The sequence below is a fragment of the Hemitrygon akajei genome, chromosome 6, assembly GCF_048418815.1.
Source record: "Hemitrygon akajei chromosome 6, sHemAka1.3, whole genome shotgun sequence".
Lineage (NCBI taxonomy): Eukaryota > Metazoa > Chordata > Chondrichthyes > Myliobatiformes > Dasyatidae > Hemitrygon > Hemitrygon akajei.
The window spans coordinates 139,822,943-139,845,586 of NC_133129.1; the positions used below are offsets into that span (position 1 = coordinate 139,822,943).

General features: G+C 41.7%; 1 protein-coding gene across 2 annotated transcripts in view; it reads right to left on the reverse strand.

Annotated features, from left to right (window-relative positions):
- Window positions 1-22,644, reverse strand: part of LOC140729541 (uncharacterized) — a 170,656-nt gene that overhangs the window by 53,085 nt on the left and 94,927 nt on the right. The gene's annotated exons all lie outside the window — the stretch shown is intronic.

Here is a 22,644-nt window from a genome sequence, read left to right on the forward strand (position 1 = left end):
TGCATGTTGTGAAGTATGTTGCTTTGCACCAGAAATGCAGTGCAATGCATAGAATTACTATAAATTACAGTAATATATTAAATTAAATAGTGCAAAAAGAGACCAAATATTGAGGTAGTGTTCATGGACCATTCAGAAATCTGATGGCAGAGGAAAGAAAAGGTCTGAAGGTAGATAGATCACCTCTGCCAGAGCGACTACACACCAGGGTTCTGAAAGAGGTGGCTGAAGCCATTCTGGGGGCATTCGTAGTGTTCCTTCAAGAATCACTAGATTCTGGATTGCTTCGGGTGGATTGGAAAGTTGCAAGTGTCGCTCCACTCTTTAACAAAGGAAGGAGGCAGAAGATAGGAAATTATAGGCCAGTTAGCCTGGCTGCAGTGATTTGGAAGATCTTGGACTCCATTAAGGAAGAGCATTTGGTGTACTTGGAGACACAGGGTAAAATAGGCTAAAATCTGCATAAGGAGGCATCTTGCCTGACAATCTGTTGGAATTCTTAGAGGAAATAACAGATAGGAAAGACAAAGAAGAGTCAGTGGATGTTGTTTACTTGGATTTCCGGAAGGCCTTTGACAAGGTGCTGTACAAGAGGCTACCTTATAAGAGCCCGTAGTATTACAGGAAAGAAGCTAGCATGGATAGACGATTGACTGACTGGCAGGAGGCAAAGAGTGAGAATAAAGGGGGCCTTTTCTGGTTGGCTGCTTGAGACAGGTGGTATCCCACAGGGGTCAGTATTCGGATCGGTTCTTTTCACATCATATGTCAATGATTCAGACTACAGAATTGATGGCTTTGTGGCCAAGTTCGTGGATGATATAAAGACAGGTGGAGGGGCAGATAATGTTAACAAAGCAGGGAAGGACTTACACAGATTAGGAGAATGGACAAAGAAATGGCAGGTGGAGTATTGTGCAGGAAAGTGCATGGTCATGCACTTTGGCAGAAGGAATAAAGGTGTATTCTATTTCTTAAACGGGGAGAAATTCAGAACTCAAAGCTGCAAAGGGATAGGGAAGTCCTCTTGCAGGATTCTCTGAAGGTTAAGTTGCAGTTTATGCCGGTGGTGAGGAAGGCAAATGCAATGCTAGCATTCATTCTGAGAGTTTAAGATATAAAAGCAAGGATGTTTTACTGAGGCTTTATAAGGAATTGGTCAGACTGCACTTGGGAGTACTGTGGTGAATCTGTGGAATTCATTCCACAGTTGGCTGCAGAGGTCAAGTCATTAAATATATTTTAAGTGAAGGTTGATAGGGTCTTATCTAGTCAGCCCATCAAAGCTTATGGGAGAAGGCAGAAGAATGGGGTTGAGAAGGATAGTAAACCAGCCATCATGGAATAGCACAGCAAGGTCAATGGGCTGAATGGCCTAATTCTGTCCCTATGTCTTACAGTCTATGCTGTTCCTAACAGCATGGAGTGTGGCATTCAGTAGGAAGAATGAAAAGGTGGGTTATCATCTAAATGGAGAGAAATAAGCAAAGTTCAGTGGGATCTAGATGTTCTAGTGCCTGAATCACAAAAGGTCAGCAGGCCTAATCCTGCTCCTTTTTTCTCGTGCACTTACATAATGAGATATTGTTCTTAAAGGTTAATGTTTTGCTTTTTTTTTGTGAAGCATAAATGACGCAAAAATTGAGTTAATCATGAGTCACAGTTTAGGGTTACAGTTAAAAATGCAGAAGGAACTCGACAGGTCAAGCAGCATCTATGGAGGGGATAAAGAGCTGACCCTTTCGAGCCAAGACTCTTCATTAGGACTGGAAGGTGGAAGAAGCCATGATAGAATGGTGTAGCAGACTCAATGGGTTGAATGGCCCTATTTTGCTCTTACAACTTATGGTCCTATACCCAAATAAATCCATTTTGTCTCATTTAAGTCTTCTGCAACTGACTTTTCCAATTGTTGCTGCATTGTCAGTAAATTTGGCAACCATTCCTCCCGAAGCTTTAGCGGTACAGTACCAATGTAAAATATGAACAACTGAGTCTCAGTGTGATCCTTGTTCATTCCAACGAGAAGTGAAGGGAAGCAAAACACTAAGGGGAGAAAGGGGCAGCCACGGGGACAAGCAGGAGTGAGAAAGAGAGTAAGCATAGAACAGGAGAACACAAAAGGTTCTGCAGGCAATAGGTTTCTTCCTTAACCCATTACTCTTCTGTGAGAGGATGGGTGGAGGCAGTAATGAAAATTGATTTATGTATTTATTTGGGTATTGTTATGAATGTACCACAGCTCTGAGGGGCCGAAGGGTGCGGGACCGGCCCCCTCCTTCCGGAGAATTGCAAGATCACTATTAATTCGGGTCTTGGACCCAGGAAATGAGAGACAATGCAACGAATTTGACCATTGTTCTTAGAGACACCTGTGTGAATTGCAACTCTATAGTATGTGCCAGCTATCAGGGACATGGACACCCTCGGGCAATGTGGGGTGGGGATTGTATCACCCTACCTTGATTGACATCTACCAATCTGCCAGTCACGATAAAAGGGGACAGCAGGAGGCAGTAAGCCAGCGACGCACCAGACGGAGACACCATCGCTCATCGCTCCCGTAAGGACGGGAAGCTGTTCGGGAGCCACGTGTGATTCGGTTCCCCTAGCTTGGGAATCGAGTGGCTGATAACCCCGAAAAGGATTCTGAACTGACAACAGGGAACTCACATTCCTGATTCAACGATTTGAGTCCAACAGGCTGGCAAGTTTATTTTCTCTCTCCAACCCGTGAACACCCAGCGGTCCCTCAAACGGCTAAAAGCCTTCATGAACTGGCGAGACTTTTATATTTCCATCGGACAATAGTTTTACCCCTAGTCAAACGATAGAGCTACTTCTTATTGTTGATTATTACTATACCTGCGCTTTTAGATTGAGTATTGACGGCGTATATTATCTGAATGTTTGTATTAACCTTACTTTTGTGGCCCTTTATAAATAAAAACGTTTAAAAATAGTACCATCAGACTTCAGCGGACCTCTCTATCTTTGCTGGTAAGTGACCCAGTTATGGGGTTCATAACAGTATACAAATTGTGATTTAACAATGATGGGCTTTACTTGGCTCTCAAGAAATACAATTATGTAAATTGACACAAGGATCTTTTTAGAAACAACCTCATGACATTTTATCACCTCAGGATGAGTTTTGGAATGACCAAATGATTACTAATAATTTGAAAGATTCTCAGGAATCGATAAAGGTGAGATTTATCTCTCCTCGAGCATAATCCATCTATGAGAGGTTAGTAATCACTGGACAAAAGCATAAAGATGATTATTTCTGAAACTTAAGGATTTATTTCATAAGATAATCAATATTTGTGAATTTATGTACCAATAAATTTGAACAATTTCTACTGCTCTGCCACAGGCAGCAACAGCCAGTTCAGTCAAAGCACAAATCAAATGTTGGGAAACATTACTGCAATCAGCCCAGGATATAATTTTGCACAAGAATGATCACTGAGCATGTACAATATTTTCCTTTTAGTCTATTTTGCCGGGCTAGTTTCACCAAATGAGACGGAGAGGTGAACATCTGTTAACACAAAAGTAGTGTTACGTCCAAGAGCAGGATGCAACATTCCAAGTCCAGAATGATGACACTTTCAGAGTTTTCCTGAAATACCCATCTCAACACCAGCAATTTGTGCATCGCATGGAAAACTGTTGGAGACAGACAGATTAAATAATAGGAGTGTTCAGTTATTTTCAACTGCACACGGTGTCCAGTGCTGTATTCCGATTCCCTGTCTATATGCATTATCAGAGGAAACATAATAATAAAATACTGGCAATCTTATTGAGTTGATTGTCAATTGTCAGCAATGCCTGGTGAGCAAGACAAGCATGACACAAGTCACTTGTTCACTTCCTGAAGCTGCAAAAGGCACAATATTAATTCTTTTTTTTATTCTTATTAACCTTGTAGATAAAAATCATATTCTTTTTGATCTAAAATATTAACATGTGTATTAATTACCCATAATAAAATTCCTGAAGGTCATCATCAGTCAACACCATGGCAGAGGACAAAACTCTCAACAAGCTCAATGTCGTGCCAGATAACATGATTTGCTTAATATACATCTCCTCCTCCAAATGCCAAGGCAATGTGGTTGCAGTGTGTATTATCGACAGGATACAGTACACGACATGCCAAAATATCTTTCAACACTACTTCCTGGCTTCATGCTCTCCCTTACCAAGAAGGATGAACAGGAAGAAGCTCAAGTCTTCACAGCAAATGAAGTATTATCTTGACAGGGCAGACACCAGGCTTTCATTCAGCACCAAGGTCAAAGTCCCAGAGAACCCCTGTGAGAACATCAGCTCGTACATCACGGAGAAGCCCCCTCTCCCAGTTATCAAAGATGTTAACAAGTTTGCCCCTGCCACTCTGAGAAAATGTGCAAATGCAAAATAAGTTAAAGTAATATTCACACATTTTGTCATTAAACCAATATACAGAATGTCACTGGAACATCTGCAGATTTAGGGTCAATTTCTTTTCCTATCCTTCAGTAAGAATTGACAAAACTGGTTAGAATCACTTCCTAAAACATACTGAAAGGTAGCAGTTAATCCTCCTATATCCAACTCAACCAAGTATTTTTAAAGTGCAGCCTAAAAATTGTATACACTTCCTGGCCAAGCTCGTTCCCCCCCAGCGTGTGTCATTTCAAGCAGAGAATGATGGATCTTCACTTACAAAAGGCTCAGACAATTTTCTCTGTATGTACTTCAGAATAAAATTTGGCTTTTTGGCCAAGAACGCTCACAGGAGAGCCACGCTGGGCAACCCCTTCAATGATCATCAGGTGGGTCATTCCCACAATTCCAGTTGCTCAAGTAGGCAGGATCATCATAGACTAACTTGTACTTTTCTCATTGGGCCAACTTACATTGCTAATAGCGTGAGGGGAAGAAAAAGTAACAGCATATATAAAAAAGAAATTCTGTGGCGGTTTCCATCCAGCCAGGATGAGCATTCAGTTGCAACTTCATAGTAAATCTGCTGCTGTTTCATGGGTGTGTCCACTCAAGACTGTTCGACTGAGACGCCCAGGGAGATCAGCAACCACTCAACTACGAGAAGCTGAAGGGGGGAAACGCACCGCACAAGTTTGTTTCTTCGCAGAAACTCATACACCGGCATCGTAAGTCTAAGTTGCTCAAACAGCCCCACTCTGGATCAGACAGTGAACCAGGGGTTCTCCTGCAGAAGACAGCAAGGATTGTATTACCTGTGCGACGAGTGTCGTGATGAACTCTGCTGAACCTCAGCCATCAGAAGAAATTAAGCTGCTTCTCGCCGCAGAGAAACGACAGAAAATAGAGAAGGAACTGCACAGGAAGGAAGCTATGCAAATATAACCACAACACACGGGTTAACACACAAGGGTTAACTCTTACAAGCAGCACGTGGTTTTTTTTGCCATTTCACAATTTAGGGTAGGAAAAGTGCCCCTGAAATCCCTGTCCTAGAACATTCAGCAAAGGTACGGGCACGATGCTGATTTTCAACTTTTCTCGACATGAAGAAATGTGTAAAACTGGTTTTAAAGAGGACCAACTTTGCAGTTAGTTTTTCAATCCTTCTGTGAATAGAAACTTTCTCCTCTGATTGTCTCTTTGTTTCAGCCTCTCTCATTTACTCCCTTTGATACTGAAGGAGAGCCGGCAAATCTCCAGACTTTCTGGCATGTTCCATGCTAAAACTATTCGGACTGTCCAGTGGAATTAAGGATAACATCCACTGTGGTTTTGTAAACTCTAAAGTAGATAATGAGACCAATGTGGATGCAACAGACATCTAAAGAGGGGGCAGGTGTTGGTGATAAGGTAGGCAGGTAGGTAGCTTGTGATGTGGTCTGCTTCTTCTGTGGCATTTGCAGGAGCTCTATATACTCCCAAAGCATGAGCTTGAGGTTCTCAGGACCTTTCCCAGTGCTGCTCCTCCACTTTGAGCAACCAGCTGCCAGGGATTCACCGGTCGGTGTCAGAGGGGGTGTTGCATCACTGCATGAAGATTCTAAGCACATCATAATTTTTCCTCCTATCTGCCTGGTAATCTCCTCCATTGACAGAACACATAATAGACTTTTTCAGGTGCCTGATGTTAGACATGCAAACAACGGCTTTTCTAACCTAAATGATGGAATATAATTAAGGTTTCCCTACTGGTGTTGGCAGCTCAGGAGAGGATGTTAACAATGGTTTGCTTTCATTTTTAGTGAATTTACATTTTGCAGAGACAGCATCACTGGCATTTTTCCAAAATCTTGAGATGCTTGCCATAGGCTTTCCAGGTCTCAGAAGCATTTGACCTTTATGCCAAGGCCAAGTCTTTGTCTTCAATGCCACTTCATCCATTGATCAGAGGCTGTGATAGTGGATAGTAAGCAGTGGTGAATTTCATCAATGTCTATCTTCATTGTGAGGAGGCTTCCTAGATATGGGAAATGTTCCACTTCCTATATGAAAATGATGAACCAGTAACAACTCCCAGTCCACTTGTTCATATGCAACAAATAACAACTAACATGATGTAAATTTCTCTTCCTTTCTTAATGGTGCTGTCCTTCTCCCACCAAATCCCTGACACAGTAGCATCGCTGTTAGTGCAACACTATTACAGCTCGAGGTTTCGGACTTCAGAGTTCAATTCCTGAGCCATCTGTAATAATTGGTATTCTCCCCTTGAACCATATGGCTTTCTTCTGGGTACTGCCGTTTCTTCCCACATTCCAAAGGCCTATCAATTAGCAGGTGAATTGGTCATTGTAAACAATCCTCTGATTAGGCTAGGGTTAAATTGGTGGGTCACTGCGAATCACAAACAAAACAAACGATAAATAAACAAATAAAATGAACACTCTTTTACTTCTTAACTGTGACATATCAGAGATTTAGATTTTTTAAAGGCCTCTATTAGAAATCAGATTTATTATCATTATTTTGTATGATGTGAAATTTGCTACTTTGTGGCAGCATTACAGTGCAAAGACATGGTTGTTATAAATTATAAAATATAGTAAATAGCATTAGAATAGAATAATGAGGTAGTGTTCATGTTTTCATGGACTATTCAGAAATGTGATGACAGATGGGAAGAAGCTACATTGTACCATGTTGTTCCTCTGTTTGTCCCCAACACAATTCCTGCAAGGTATCCCTGATGATGTTAGTGCAAAGAGCACAGTCTATATTACTAGCAAATATATCGCCTGATACAAATACGGAGCCTGCGATTTGTAGCTTGTAGACCATCTGGGTGTTCTAGCGCTCTGCAGTCTCTAAGAGGATTCTGGGAAGCAGAGGCAGCAAGTCTGAACCTCGTGGCAAGAAGCCTTCAGGGCAGAAGCCAATGTTCAACTCCATTTTGCTGATTAAAGCTTCCATTGCTTGCTGATTAAAGTGGCAAGGGAGATTGAAACATCGAGGAAAATGCGGAGGGTGAGTGTCAGCTGCCTACCTTTTGATCACTGGCAAGGTCACTCTGCTATGGAGAGGGTAGACTGCCTTTTGATCGCTCTGCTGCCTCAAAGGGAAAAGCCTGTCGTTTTACCCGAATAACGTTACCCACGTTTTCTGCATTTTGGATATGGATTTGGACTATACTCTCTCCCACCCCACACCCCCATCTTATAATTTTTCTTATATTCTATATTTTTCGCCAGATCTTTCTCACTTTTTTGTGTACAGGAGAGGGGGTTATGGGGGTCGATGTGCCTGTTCCGTTTTTGTTCTTTTTTTGTGCAGGGAGGAGAGATTTGGGGGTTGATCACTGAAAGGCCTTTCTTTCCTTTCTTGGTTTCATGGCTACCTGGAGAAGAATTTCAGAGTTGTATACTTTGATAATAAATGAACCTTTGAAACTACACTTGATTCTTCCTCGTTTGCTCATCCACAATCAATTTAAATGCAGCAATACAACTGATACAATTTAGTAAAGGAGAACATTTCCCTTGAAATCTTTCAAAGTGAATTACAAAATGCTGGAGGAACTCAGCAGGCCAGGCAGCATCTATGGAAGAGTACAGCTGACGTTTTGGGCCGAGACCCTTCAGCAGGACTGGAGGGAAAAAGCTGAGGGGTAGATTTGAAAGGTGGGGGAAGGGGAGGGAGAAACACTAAGTGATAGGTGAAACCCGAAGGGGAAGGGATGAAGTAAAGAGGTGGGAAATTGAATAATGAAAGACATACAGGGCTGGAGAAGGGGAAGTATGATTGAATGATAGAAGAGGACAGAAGGCCATGGAAGAAAAAAAAGGTGGGGGCAGAGGACCAGAGGGAGGCAATGGGCAGGCAAGGAGATAAGGTGAGAGAGGGAAAAAGGATGGGAAATTGTGAAGGGTACTGGAAGTTCGAGAAATCAATGTTCATGCCATCAGGTTGGAGGGTATTCAAAAGGAATATAAGGTGCTGTTTCTCCAACCCGAGTGTGGCCTCATCACAACAGTGGAGGAGGCCAATGATAAGACATTATTGGAATGGGAAATGGAATTAAAATGGGGGGCCACCGGGAGATCCCACATTTTCTGGCGGACGCAGCGTAGATGCTTGGTGAAGTGGTCTCCCAATCTACATTAGGTCTCACCGATACACAGGAGGCCGCACCAGGAGCACCACATACAGATTTAAAACTATTTTTTTACTTTAGTTAATCTTTTTAAGTTACTCATTAAAAAAATGCATTCGGGATATCCGCAGAAGTAAAATAGTTAACTATTCCATATTGAAACTGTATTCTTGAGACAGCCTCTCATGCACCAGGAATCTCGCTATTAATATCCCAAGGATTAAATGACTCAGGTTTTCTTTTCCATAATCTTGCAGACACCAAAACCCACCAGTTGACATTTTATGACCCCTGGGTTCATCTCTAAAGTGTGACTCACTCCATCTCGGTGTCCTTATTTTGCCACTGAACCATGACCTTCATTCTCCGACTGAACTTTCATGCAACCTTTCCACTCTCACTTCCCCCTCTGCTCTGCACCAGTATCAATGGCACTGCAAAGTGATTCACAACGCGAATCAAGTGGTGAGCAGTACTGAAAGAGCTACTCAGGACAACTGTTGAGAGATGGGATTAAGATTATCAAGAGTATCAGCTCAATATATTCTGCAGCAATGCAGAGTTTAGTATCTTCCAGCAGATATCATGCAGTGCTGGAAATTAAAACTGGGACCATACTGATCCCCATGTTTCTGATTCACACTGGGTATTTCCTGACTAATCCTTGAAGGCCTGGATTCAAAACATCTCTATCAGCCCATACACGGAAGCACTTGTTTTACAATTTGCACCTCTAGCTCAGTCAGTACTCAACAGCTCACAGTCTAATCGTAACTGTAAATTACAAGTGGATGACGGCTACTTTCAGACACATCTCTAATGTTAGTTATTATATTATAATGTATTGCATAGTTTAAGCTACTGCAGCCTGAATTTGCAGATGTCAACCAGCCTTTTATGAAGAGAATTGCGCATTATTTCACAAGCAATGCTTCACAACTTTTAAACGCTTCCTTAGTGGGCCCTACTACAATCAGAATTTTGCTCCTCAGATCACAGCGCATGTACAGTAAACACTTCGTGGTCCAAGCATTTGGGATGTTTATTTGTAAAGTACCAGGCGCAGCAATGTCCTGTTAAAATAATTTATAAAATTGTTAATATATTTATGAACTAAAATAACAAACTGTCTTGCTCTGAGGAAACAAAATTAGACAATCTTCATGTAATCAGCACTTTATTATACAGTCTCAGAATACTCTAATGAATCATTGGTGATGACTGCAACATTAAGGAAATGTAGGAGGAGGAGGCAGATCTATTCCTTCAGATTGTCCCATGATTCAACCAGATTCACGCAGAACGATGGAGGAACATAGCAGGTCGTGCTATGGAGGGAAATAAACAGTCAACATTTTGAAACGTCAGCTGGTCACTTCTCTCCATAGTTGTGCCTGACCTGCAGAGTTTCTCCAGCATTCTCTGTGTATTGCTCACATTTTCAGGATCTGCAGAACTTCTTGTGGCCATATTAGTACTGATCCTCAACCCTGATAATTTGCCAAATTAAAATGTCAAACTATTTTGAGATTTTTGCATCTCCAATTACTATTGCTTTCAGTATTGCATCCTGGCAACATTCCTGAACTGCCTTGTTTTGATTTTTAGCGATGTCCCTTTGTTCAAAATTGGCTCTCCAAAAAGAGCGAGTTTCTCTTTGTGTAGCCAATAAAACTCTTCAATCATCCTGAGCACTTCATTTTGAATACTTCTTAATCAATGCAAATAATCTTTATTATCTTCTCCTTGGGTTCAGTACCTTACTCTGAATCTGCATTAGTATCAAGGCCTTCAACACGAATTGTAAAATGGGGTGGTCAGAGATTATTGCAATGCTCCATACAGGATCTAATCAGAGTGTTATATAGTGTAGCACAAATTTTACCTTTTCGATTTCCAATAAGGCAGCCAAAAGTGATTGCTACATTTATATGCCATGGCATTGATAACATCTGTGTGAACTAGAATTAGTTTAATATCCAGTCTGAAAAGTATCCATCTCCCTCTGTGCAGTACTCCCTCAGTAAATAACTGGAGAGTCACATTCCGTGGTGTGTGAGTGCTGATCAGTGCATGCAGTGTTTGCTGAAGATCTTATTGCAGCTTGATTACTCTCAGCAAAACCTTACTCATCTTGCAGAGTCCTCCTTTTCTCCCAGTACTAACAGCAATGCTTGCCACAATGCTGAGCACAGGTAGCAACTCCCCTGAGAATATCAGAGGCCACTTTTATTGGCGAAACAGTAAAGGGAAAGAAAGGTATAATGGATTAGTGTTACTACATAAGAAATTCAGAGGATGTAAGTTCCTATCCCACTGTGGCAACTTGCAAAAAATCCATTCAAGAAACCTGGAAACTGCTGGGCTTATAGTTGAACACAACATCAAGCTGCTAAATGTTTGAGAATCGTTGTTAGCTTGCTGCTGTTCTTTCGTCATCCCATCTCCTTCTAGTGTACATATGACCAGATCTGTGCTGTGCCAGTGGTGCTTCAAGTGATGACCAAGATCTAATAATCACAAGCCAGTCAAATCTAGGTCATCCACTGACCCAGAACTTCCAAGCACTGTACAACACGTACATTAGTAAGCAACGTCAGCAATTAAACTGCTCACCCACTTTGCACAATGACCACACAATTACCATTCCAGTACTATTAATGTGCTGCATAAATCACAGGGGGAACGTCAACCCCTAGACTTGGTTCATCACGCTCTGATTAAAAAGATAATGAAAAACATTAGGAAGTGGGAAGTGGAGTAAATACTGGAAAAGCAGAGCTCAGCTGTGAGTCATTGTGACAGATGTTTTGTGAAAAGCATAGGCGAGTTCAGTTCTTTGGAAATATGGTGATGTCATGCTTTCTATCAGTATCACAGCTAATCCTCTGCAATGTCACCACAACTATCATTAGAGTTATTGGAAATAAATGGGTGCAATCTTTCTATTTGTGGCATTTATATCATTCTGTTGCAGCTGTTATTCTGAACTGGCTAATACTAACTCACAGATTCTGATCAGTCATGTCCCATCTCATTTAAAATGTTGCACTAGAAAATTCACAGGAGCATATTCAAAATTTAAAGTTCAACACAAATTTGATATCAATTTTTGAATGTATTACAAACATACTACCTTCAGGTTAATTCTCTTGCAGACTTTTAATAGTAAAAGAAACAAAAGAATTTTATTTTAAAAACTACACATAAAGACTGACGAACACCAAAGTGCAAAGACGAACTGTGCAAATAAAAGTAATTCTGAGAACATGAGTGGTAAGGAGTCCTTGAGAGTGAGTCTGCAGATTATAGAAGCTGTTCAGAGTTAGCTACACCAGTTCAGGAGCCTGCTGGTTGCAGGGTAATAACTGTTCCTGAACCAAGACCGTTATACCTCCTACCTGATGGCAGTAGCATGAAGAGGGCATGCATGAATGGTGGGAATCTTTGAAGATAGATTCTGCTTTTTAAAATAAGATTAATAAACAAGATTTTGGTGCATTAAAACCGGATTATTAATCCAGAAGAACATATCGATGAGCCACTTAATAGATCACCAATGCATCAAGGTGGAAAGCGTTCCTGGAGCTGTGGAAGCAACAAATGCATCAAACAGGATTCTTGAACAACTTTAAGGTGGCTCTTAACAGAAGATCAAAAGTTACATAACTCTAGGAGACCCCACACCCAGAATACCTACACTGTCAATGGTAAGGTCAGAGGATTCTCTGACACAGGTTCCTTTGTGAGGGAAGGGCACTATGGAAGGAGATTAGGAAGGTAAGAAGCTCCAGCTCCGGCTAATGGCGAAGTGAGGTAGTCAACCATTTTTAATCTTGTGGGACTTCCTACGTCAATGGAGAACTCTGCTTGACCTGTCTGATTTTGGCATGGTGATTGATTTTCTTCTGCAGGTCACAGACAGACCATGGGGGTGGGGAGTGCTTGGGAAGTCTAGGTTTAGCCCAGCACTTTAGAATAAGTGGTAGGTAATATCACTGTGCCATCCATCCATAATGTAGAAGCCCTTCACTGTGTGGTGACCAGGAACAATGTTGAAGACTGCAGATGGATTTGTCTGCCCCACTGCCCTCTAGGGCCCAATATATACCCAAGTCCCCAGAGATAACAGACTAGAGATCAGAGGCCTGACTGAGACAAGGTGCCTTAGACCCTGAGACTGGGGCAGGGGCTGAGACCAGGAATCAGAGACAGAAATCTTTCCAGTTCTGGCTCCTGAAGCCAGAGATCCAAGAACTAGATTGGGTCCAGATGAAGGACAGGAAAAAAATGGGCTTTCAAATCAGATTGTAGACATCTAGACTGTGGCCAGATTGGGGTACGGATGGGGCTAGAGGCCAGGGACACCACTGAGCTCATTTCACTCTTCTGGACCTGAATATAAATCCAGCTTGGCTGCAACGTGTACAGATCTGGATGGCATCTGTCTGACATGAAAACGATGGAGTACAGAATCAGCCCGCATGCATGTCACTTGTCTACCAATGTATACGCTAAGATGCAGTACTGGTGGTACACATTTTTCACTGGCACAAACTATGTTGTTAAAAAAGATATCACTGACATGATGGCTGTAATATTCTTTGAACAGCAAGTCCTGCCCATCTTCCATTTCAGATACAACTCCTGTTAGAAGCCAGCACACATACATGAACTTAAGGGACTCCTAAATGAACCTATTACTGAAATTTAGGTATTGGGGATGGGCATAGAGGTAAAGTGACCCACTACGAGATTTACGATCTGGAAGGCAGGTGCAAACAGCCAGCTTTATTAAAAACATTAACTTTTATGTACTTTATTTGAATGTCATGGAGTGTTGCCTTCTGAAATGATTTCTGAATGTCACAGTGCTTATGGTGAGGGCCAAAATGCTTTCAAAAGGGTCAGATTTCAACAATAGACGGCGAGCAGATCTTTCACAGTACGGTCCCAATCTAAAATGTCACCTCTGCTTCTCTCACTATAGATGCTGCCTGACTTGCAGAGTGCTTCCATCATTTACTCCTATTTCTGATTTGTTATTGAAATTGGTATACTATTGTCACCTGTACCAAATACAGTGAAAAAGTTTGTTTTGCACACAAATCAAATCATTACACAGTGCAATGACACAGTACAAGGTAAACAATAACAGAATGCAGATTATAGCGTAACAACAACTAAGAAAGTACAATGCAGGTACACAATAAAATGCAAGATCATAACGAGGTACATTGTGAGGTTAACAGCCCATCTTATTGTACTAGGAACCGGTTAAAAGCTTTATTACAGCAGGATAGCAGCAGCCATTGAGCCAGGTGGTATGTGCTTTCAGCTTTTTGCATTGTTACGAATGTGCCGCAACTCTGAGGGGCCGAAGGGTACAAAGTAGCCCCCTCCTTTTTGAGAATCGCAAGATCGCTATTAATTCGGGTCTGGGACCCAGGAAATGAGAGAGAATCCACAAGGTTTGGAATGTGTCCTGGCCTCAGCGAAACAAAGCCACTGATAACGGCTATTGTCTCTTGGAGACGGAATTGTGTGTTGAGTACTGTACTATTCATTGAAGCCCCTCAGGGGACGACCAGAGTGGGCTGGTTGAGGGATTGCATCATCCCAACCTGATTGACATCTGAGACCCCGTGAGTAAGGATAAAAGAGGGTCTGGGGAACAACCCCTTTAGACGCAGGGGGCTCGTGTACGTCCTTCCCTTGCCTGGGATTGGCGGGCTCGCCACGGAAGAACGGCTTAGCTAAAGGAGAGGCCACAAGTGAACGGTCACCCCAACGAGACTCTGACGGATCGAAATCATAAAAGGAAAGCCGGCAAGTTTCTCAAAATCTCTCTCTCTCTCCAACCATTGCCACACAGCGGTCCCCAAAAGGCTGCAGCCTGCATGAACTGAGTGACTTTTATATTTCCATCAAACAATACATTATCCCCTAGACAACGATAGAGCTTATTTCTTATTGATTATTATTATACCCGCACTTTTAGAGTATTGACGACTTCTATTATCTGTATGTTTGCATTGATATTATTTTTGTGTATTTTTACTAATAAATACTGTTAAAAATCGTATCATCAGGCTTCAACGGACCTCTCTATCTTTGCTGGTAAGTGACCCAGTTACGGGGTTCGTAACAAAGTGGGGGCCTCGTCTCGAGATTTGATACCAAATTGGAGGGCCAGTGAATCGGGCTTTTAAGTCCAAACGTGGGTCTGGTTGCACGGGTAACCAGACAGGAAACCAGCAAAGATGGACGTTGACGAATTTATAGAAAATCCGACTCTGGAGGCACTAGAGGCCGCCACAAAGTCGGACTTGATAAATATTGCGAAAGGACTAAACCTCGCAGAGGTGAGGTTGTCGATGAAAAAGCGGGAGGTGCGGGGGGCCATAACTCAGTATTATATTGTGAAGAATGTGTTTTCGGCTGAGGTATTGGAAAATATCCCTGAAAAGGTACCAGCTAGTGGGACGGCTCAGTTAGAGTTGGAGAAATTAAGGTTGGAACATGAAATTAAGTTAAAACAGCTGGAAGCAGCTGAAAAGGAAAGAGCTAAAAAGGAAAAAGAAAGAGCCGAAAAGGAAAAAGAGCAGGAAAGAGCCGAAAAGCAAAGGGAGCATGCGCTCCAGCTAAAGGAGTTAGAGGTGAAGAGGGAGCAGGAAAGAGCTGAGAAGCAGAGGGAGCATGAAATTCAGTTAAAACAGCTGGAAGCAGCTGAAAAGGAGAAGGAAAGAGCCGAGAAGGAGAGGGAGTATGAGGAGAAAGAGAAACAGAGGCAACATGACTTGGACATGGAGAAGTTAAGGCAAGAGCGAAGAGCTCAAGGGTCAGACCGAGAGGTGCGGTTTAATGTTAGTAGGGAGTTTAGGTTAGTACCTCCGTTTGAGAAGACGGATGTTGATAGTTATTTCTTGCATTTTGAAAAGGTGGCAGTGAGTCAGAAGTGGCCCAAAGATCAGTGGGTGGCGTTGTTACAAAGTGTGTTAAAAGGGAAGGCACAACGGGTATATGCGGCGTTGTCCATGGAGGAGGAGGAGTCTGAGAATTATGAGAAAGTAAAGGAAGCCGTTCTTCGGACCTATGAATTGGTACCTGAAGCGTATAGACAAAAGTTCAGAAATTTAAAGAAAGGGTGGAATCAGACGAATGCAGAGTTTGCCTATGAGAAGGGTGTGCTCTTGGATCGTTGGTGTGCAGCAGAAATGGTAAAAGAGGATTTTTGGCATCTCAGGGAGTTAATTCTGATTGAGGAATTTAAAGGTTGTGTTTCAGATGATATCCGGATGTATTTGAATGAGAGGCCGAATAAGTCCATCTCCGAATTTGTTAGGTTCACAGATGAATATGCCCTAACCCACAAGACAAAGTTTTCCTCGAATAAAAGTTACCAGAGAGACCGTGGGAACGGTAGAGAAAGCCCGCCGGCTGAGGCAGAAATCCCACCGGGAGCTAGTGGTAAAATTAAGGAGGAGGAAAGGCAAGACGGCAGGAGAGGTCCTGGCTTGACCTGTTTTAATTGTGGAAAGGTGGGTCATATTGCATCTAAGTGCCTTGCTCCGAAGAAGGAGCTAGGAAAAGGGAGAGCAGCAGTCCCTACAGGATGTGTAGTGGTGTTCAGTAAATCGACGAGAAAGCCCCAGGTAGACAGAATACGAGAGGGGTCTGAGAAATGTATTTCAGAAGGAACCGTGTCTGTGAGAGAGGGAGACACACCAGTTCCAGTGCGGATCTGGAGAGACACGGGAGCTGAACTGTCATTGATTCGCAGTAAGATACTGGGTTTTGGTCGCAAGACTGGAGAGGTAGCTTTGAGAGGCATAGGAAAAGGGACAGAAGCGGTGCCCTTGCATAGGATCATTATAAATTGTGAGCTGGTATCTGGACCAGTTGAAATAGGGGTGCGATCAGAATTCCCAAGAACTGACGTAGACGTCCTTCTGGGTAACGATTTAGCTGGTGGTGATGTTTGGTCGGCCATGGAGCTGCCGAGCCAGCCTGTAAGTGTTGAGGACCCGCCCCTAGATTCCAAGATCTATCCCGCATGTGCGATCACTCGCAGCATGTCGAGAAAGGCAGCTGAAAACGAGACCAGTTTAAATCAGGCCAGTATTGATTTGGCCGAGACATTTTTACCGACCCTGTACCAAGAGGAGTTAGAGGGTGGTAAAACGGAGAATAGGAAAGTGAAAGAAAGTAAGGGAGAGGAGGTAGTCCTTCCCTTAGCCAGGAGGAAATTTATAGAGGCACGGAGTAAAGATGAGAAACAGATAAGGCTGTTAAAAGGTCCAGGGTTGGACATGGATGATCTGTCTGGTTTGGCAGAACTGTTTGAAGAAGTTAAAAATTTTAAATATGTTCCCGATAATGAAATGAGGGCAGTCCTAGATGAAAAGGATGCCATTACCTTGAAGAAGTCTGCTGGGTTGGCAGATGAGGTTGTTACAGACCGCGGGGCTGAGTTTACTCTGGAAGGGAGTTGCCCAGAGAGTAACTGGGAGGATCAGGGGAATTTAGAATTTGAAAAGGGTACGGGTATTGGAAGCCTGGAAGAGGCAGATGTCCCGTTTGAGTGTGTTCAAGATGTGAATGCACGTGGTACTGAACCTAGTAATGGAGCTCAGAACAAGTCTGAGGTATTTGATTCAGTTGAAAAGGAATGCAGTCCTTGCGGGTCAGATGGACTTGGTTCAGTGAAGAAAGGGTTAACCTTGGTAATAGTGGGAAGTGAGAATTCCCAGTTGTTTGTGTTCGAAGGTGTGTTAAAAGTTAGTGAGGAGATAAAAGGTGGTGAGGTGAATATTATTATTGAAGGAAAAGGGAAAAGTGTAGTTCCTAAATTGAATGAAGAAAATTTAAAGTCTGGATTGATGTCGGAAGCAGCAAGCAGGCTACAGAGACAATGGCTTGGTAACGCGGTGCCTGCGAATCAATTATAGGTTGAGTTGGAATGTAAAGGTGCCCCACACGCTATTGTTATTCAAGAGTGTGCTGTGAAAAAGCAGAATTTGAAGTGCTGTTTGAACAAAGAGTTTAAGCTGAAAACTAATAGCCTGAAGGTTCCTGAAGATAAAACTAACAACTTGCTTAAAATTAAAGAATTGTGTGGAAATTCGGAAAATGGTCTAAGTTTGGAACACATTGTTGATAAAATAACTCCTATGAAAGGAGCATACGAAAGCCTATTCCACACTAGTATACAAGTTAACCACGTGGGAGTTAACTGGAAAAGGGGCAAGGGTTGACGGGATGCCATTTTAAATAATAGGATCCGGTTTTAAGGGATTTCGACAAAGCAGGTGAATAATAAAGACAACCCCCATGGAAGATTGACTGTTAAGTTTGAAAGTAACATAAAGATTAGTATTTGCATGAACTTTTGTAGTATACACGTAAGCTAAGATCACAACTCTTTAGTTTTTGTTTGCGGAAGAAAAGGATTAAAACTAGGAGGTTATTAAATTGGAGTCTGATGCTACAAGAATTTATTAAGGTACAAGATGGTAAGATATAAAAGGAAGTGACAATGTAATCGCTAACTGTTTAGATGCTGAATTGAATGTATAACTGTATTACTCTGTAGTGAAAAAAAACGTCTGTATTGTGTTAGATTCTGAAATCCTGTAAGACTCTGTATTAATTCATTTTTACCGGTGGTAAAAATCTTAGAAGGACGGGGATGTTACGAAAGTGCTGCAACTCTGAGGGGCCGAAGGGTACAAAGTAGCCCCCTCCTTTTTGAGAATCGCAAGATCGCTATTAATTCGGGTCTGGGACCCAGGAAATGAGAGAGAATCCACAAGGTTTGGAATGTGTCCTGGCCTCAGCGAAACAAAGCCACTGATAACGGCCATTGTCTCTTGGAGACGGAATTGTGTATTGAGTACTGTACTATTCATTGAAGCCCCTCAGGGGACGACCAGAGTGGGCTGGTTGAGGGATTGCATCATCCCAACCTGATTGACATCTGAGACCCCGTGAGTAAGGATAAAAGAGGGTCTGGGGAACAACCCCTTTAGACGCAGGGGGCTCGTGTACGTCCTTCCCTTGCCTGGGATTGGCGGGCTCGCCACGGAAGAACGGCTTAGCTAAAGGAGAGGCCACAAGTGAACGGTCACCCCAACGAGACTCTGACGGATCGAAATCATAAAAGGAAAGCCGGCAAGTTTCTCAAAATCTCTCTCTCTCTCCAACCACTGCCACACAGCGGTCCCCAAAAGGCTGCAGCCTGCATGAACTGAGTGACTTTTATATTTCCATCGGACAATACATTATCCCCTAGACAACGATAGAGCTTATTTCTTATTGATTATTATTATACCCGCACTTTTAGAGTTAGTATTGACGACGTATATTATCTGTATGTTTGCATTGATATTATTTTTGTGTATTTTTACTAATAAATACTGTTAAAAATCATATTGTCAGGCTTCAACGGACCTCTCTATCTCTGCTGGTAAGTGACCCAGTTACGGGGTTCGTAACAGCACCTTCTGCTCTTTGGAAAAGGAGAGAAGAGAGAATATTAGGGATGGGTGGGGTCTTCGATTGTGCTGGCTGTCTCTAGTTTTTTTTTCATTTTAGGAATATAGTGAAGGCATACCAATGTTACACGCTGACTTGGATAATAAAGCAAGCCACAACATGCTGGAGGAACTCAGCAGATCAGACAGCATCTATGAAAATGAACAAAGGGTCAACATTTTGGGCCGAGACTCTTCTTCAGGGCTGTAAAGGAAGGGGGAAGATGCCAGAATAAAAAGGTGAGGGAAGGGGCAAGAGGGATAGGTAGGTGATCGGTGAAGCCTGGTGGGTAGGAAAGGTAAACGGCGGAAGAGTTAAGAAACTGATAGGAGAGGAGAGTTGACCATAGTTAAAAGGAAAGGAGGAGGGGCCCCGAGGGTGAGGTTAAAGGCAGATGTGAAGAGGTAAGAGCCTAGAGTGGGGAATAGAAGAAGAGGGGAGGGGGAGGGAAAATATTTTTACTAGAAGGAGAAATCGATAGTCATGATATCAGGTTGGAGGTTACTTGAATATAGGATGTTGCTCCTTCACACTGAGGGTGGACTCATCTTGGCACAAGAGGAGGCCATGGACAGACATGCCAGAACAGGAATGGAAGTCAGAATTGGAACGTTTGGCCACTGGGAAGTCCAGCTTTTGGCAGATGAAGCAACGGTGCCCTACAAAGCAGTCCTCCAATTTATGGCGGGTCTCACTAACGTAGATGAGGCTGTATCGCGAGCACCGGGCACAACAGACAACCCCAGCAGGTGGGTGAAGCACTTCGGCCGCTTGCAGGGGTAAGTGCCAGGAGGGATGAGTGGACAAGGGAATCACAGAGGGAGCGATCACCGTAGAAAGTGAAGAGAGTGGGGAGCAGGAGAAAGATAAGTTTGGTGGTAGGATCCCTTTGGAGATGGCGGAAGTTGCGAGGGATGATGTGATGGATGCAGAGGCTCATGGGCTGGTAGGAAAGGACAAGAGAAACTCTATCACTTTTAAGGTGGCAGGAAGATGGATGTTTGGAAAATGGAGGAGGTGCGGGTGAGGGCAGCATCAATGGAGGACAAATGTAAGCCAGATGTAAGTTCAGAACTCAAAAGGTTGGGGCTGGAAATAACTGCCTGAGGTAGAGTCAGCTCAAGACGATGTGCTTGCTGCCACAGGGAAGCCGGTCCTGTGGCCGGAATCACCAGCTCCAGCACTTGCAGTAAATCCTCAGCATGGTTCCTATTCGGATCTCTGAACAATTCTTCCTCAGCATATTTGGATAACTTAGAGTCAGAAAATGTCCAAGTTATTGTTTGTAGTGATCAGAAAGAGGTGTCATTGCACTTGAGGCTATCAATGTTTTACATGAAGAAGTTAATGGAATGTGAATGATTTGAAGTGCATTCTTCTGCAGAATGGCAATGTATCCATTGACAGGTTTCAGTATCAGGTTTAATATTACTGGCATGTCGTGAAATTTGTTCAGTACATTGAATTCTTGCAATCAGAGCCTGTCCATTAACTGAAGGTCAGTATATCATAATGAGCCCATTATCATTGTTTCAAGACCTACCTATTAAGAGAACGTCAATGAAACACAGTAAGTCGGGCAGCATTGAGCACGATTGTATTACAGTTCAGGGCATCAGAATTCAGGGTTCAGTACCACCTCTGTCAGTAAGGATCTCGCCGCGACTGTGTGGATTTCCTCTGGCTTCCCCAGTCTCTTCCCACAGTCTGAAGACGTACCGGACACTGGCTAGTAGGCTGCTTGGTTATTGTGAATTGTCCTGTGGTTAGGCTCGTGTTAAAATAGGTGGGTTGCTGGACAGCACAGCTTGTCAGGCCGGAAGGGGCCTGATCTGTACTGTATCAATAAATATATTTAAATTTATAATATATTGTAACATAAGAAAACAAGAATTAAGGAGTGAGCTTGGCCCTTTGAACTTGTTTTCATATGTTTTTCAAATTTCTAGATAATGTTCCTTCTCATCTCTATGTTCCTGTACTAACACCCATATCCCTCGATTCCCTTAGATCCAGAAGTTATTGGGCAGCATCAACGACAACAAAGCATCTCTTCCCATCTCTTAACACTTACTTTTTTTTATTATTATTTATTTATTAAATTTTAGAAATTACAAAGAATAAATGTGATGATAAAATAGTAAGAAAAATAATATTGACCCTCCCCCCCTCCCCTTAACCCTCCCTCCCTTAACCCTTATCTAAAGAAAGAAAAAAAGGAAAGAAGAGAAAGATTGCCTGGATATCGGAGGATTCCCACATGCTCCATGGAGTTCAAAATAATTTTGATATTTATTTTTACTTTCCCCAATTATTTTATAATTTTATCTTCAACGATGTATTTAATCCTATCTTTTGTAAGTATGGGAACCAAATTTTCAAAAATATATCATATTCATTTCTTAGATTATATGTAATTTTTTCAAGTGGAATACAACTATGTATTTCATTATTCCAACGATCCATAGTTAAATATAAATCAGATTTCCAAGTAACTGCGATAACTTTTTTGGCTACTGCCAATGCAATTTTTATAATTTTTTTCTGATACTTATTCAATTTAAGTTTCGGTATTGTCCCTTCAATGTCTCCTAATAAAAATAATAGTGGACTATGTGGGAGTTGTACTCCAGTAATTTGTTCCAATAAAAGTCTTAAATTTATCCAAAATGGTTGAATTTTAAAACAAAACCAAGTAGAATGTAAAAAAGTACCAATTTCTTGATTACATCGAAAACATTGGTCAGACATATTTGAATTTAATCTATTTATTTTCTGTGGTGTTATATATAATTGATGTAAAAAATTATATTGTATTAATCTAAGTCAAACATTTATTGTATTTCTCATACTATCAGAACATAATCTTGACCAGTTTTTTCCATCAATTTTAACATTCAAATCAGATTCGCATTTTTGTCTTGATTTATGAATTCCTAATTTAATTGTCTGTTTTTGAATCACATTATACATACAAGTAAATTTTTTAATTTTTCCTTTCTGAATTAATATTTCTATTTCACTAGGTTTTGGTATCAACATTGTTTGACCCAGCTTTTCTCGTAAATAGACTTTTAATTGAAAATAACAGAAAAGAGTGTTATAAATATAAAATATCAAATTTTTTAATTGATCAAATGACATCAATATACCTTCAAAACAATCACCTATATATTTAATCCCCTTTTGGAACCAATTATGTAAAAGTTTATTATCCATTGTAAAAGGAATAAGCCTATTTTGAATTAAAGTTCTTTTTGCTAATAAAGATTTCTTTATCTCATCGTCCATATTTACCTTATTCCATAAATCAATTAAGTGTCTTAATATAGGAGATTCTTTTTTTTCCCGTATCCATTTGGATTCCCATTTATATATAAAATCTTCTGGTATGTTTTCTCCTATCTTATCTAATTCTATTCTAATCCATGCCGGTTTTTCTTCATCAAAAAAAGACGCAATAAATCTAAGTTGATTTGCTTTATAATAATTCTTAAAATTTGGAAGTTGTAACC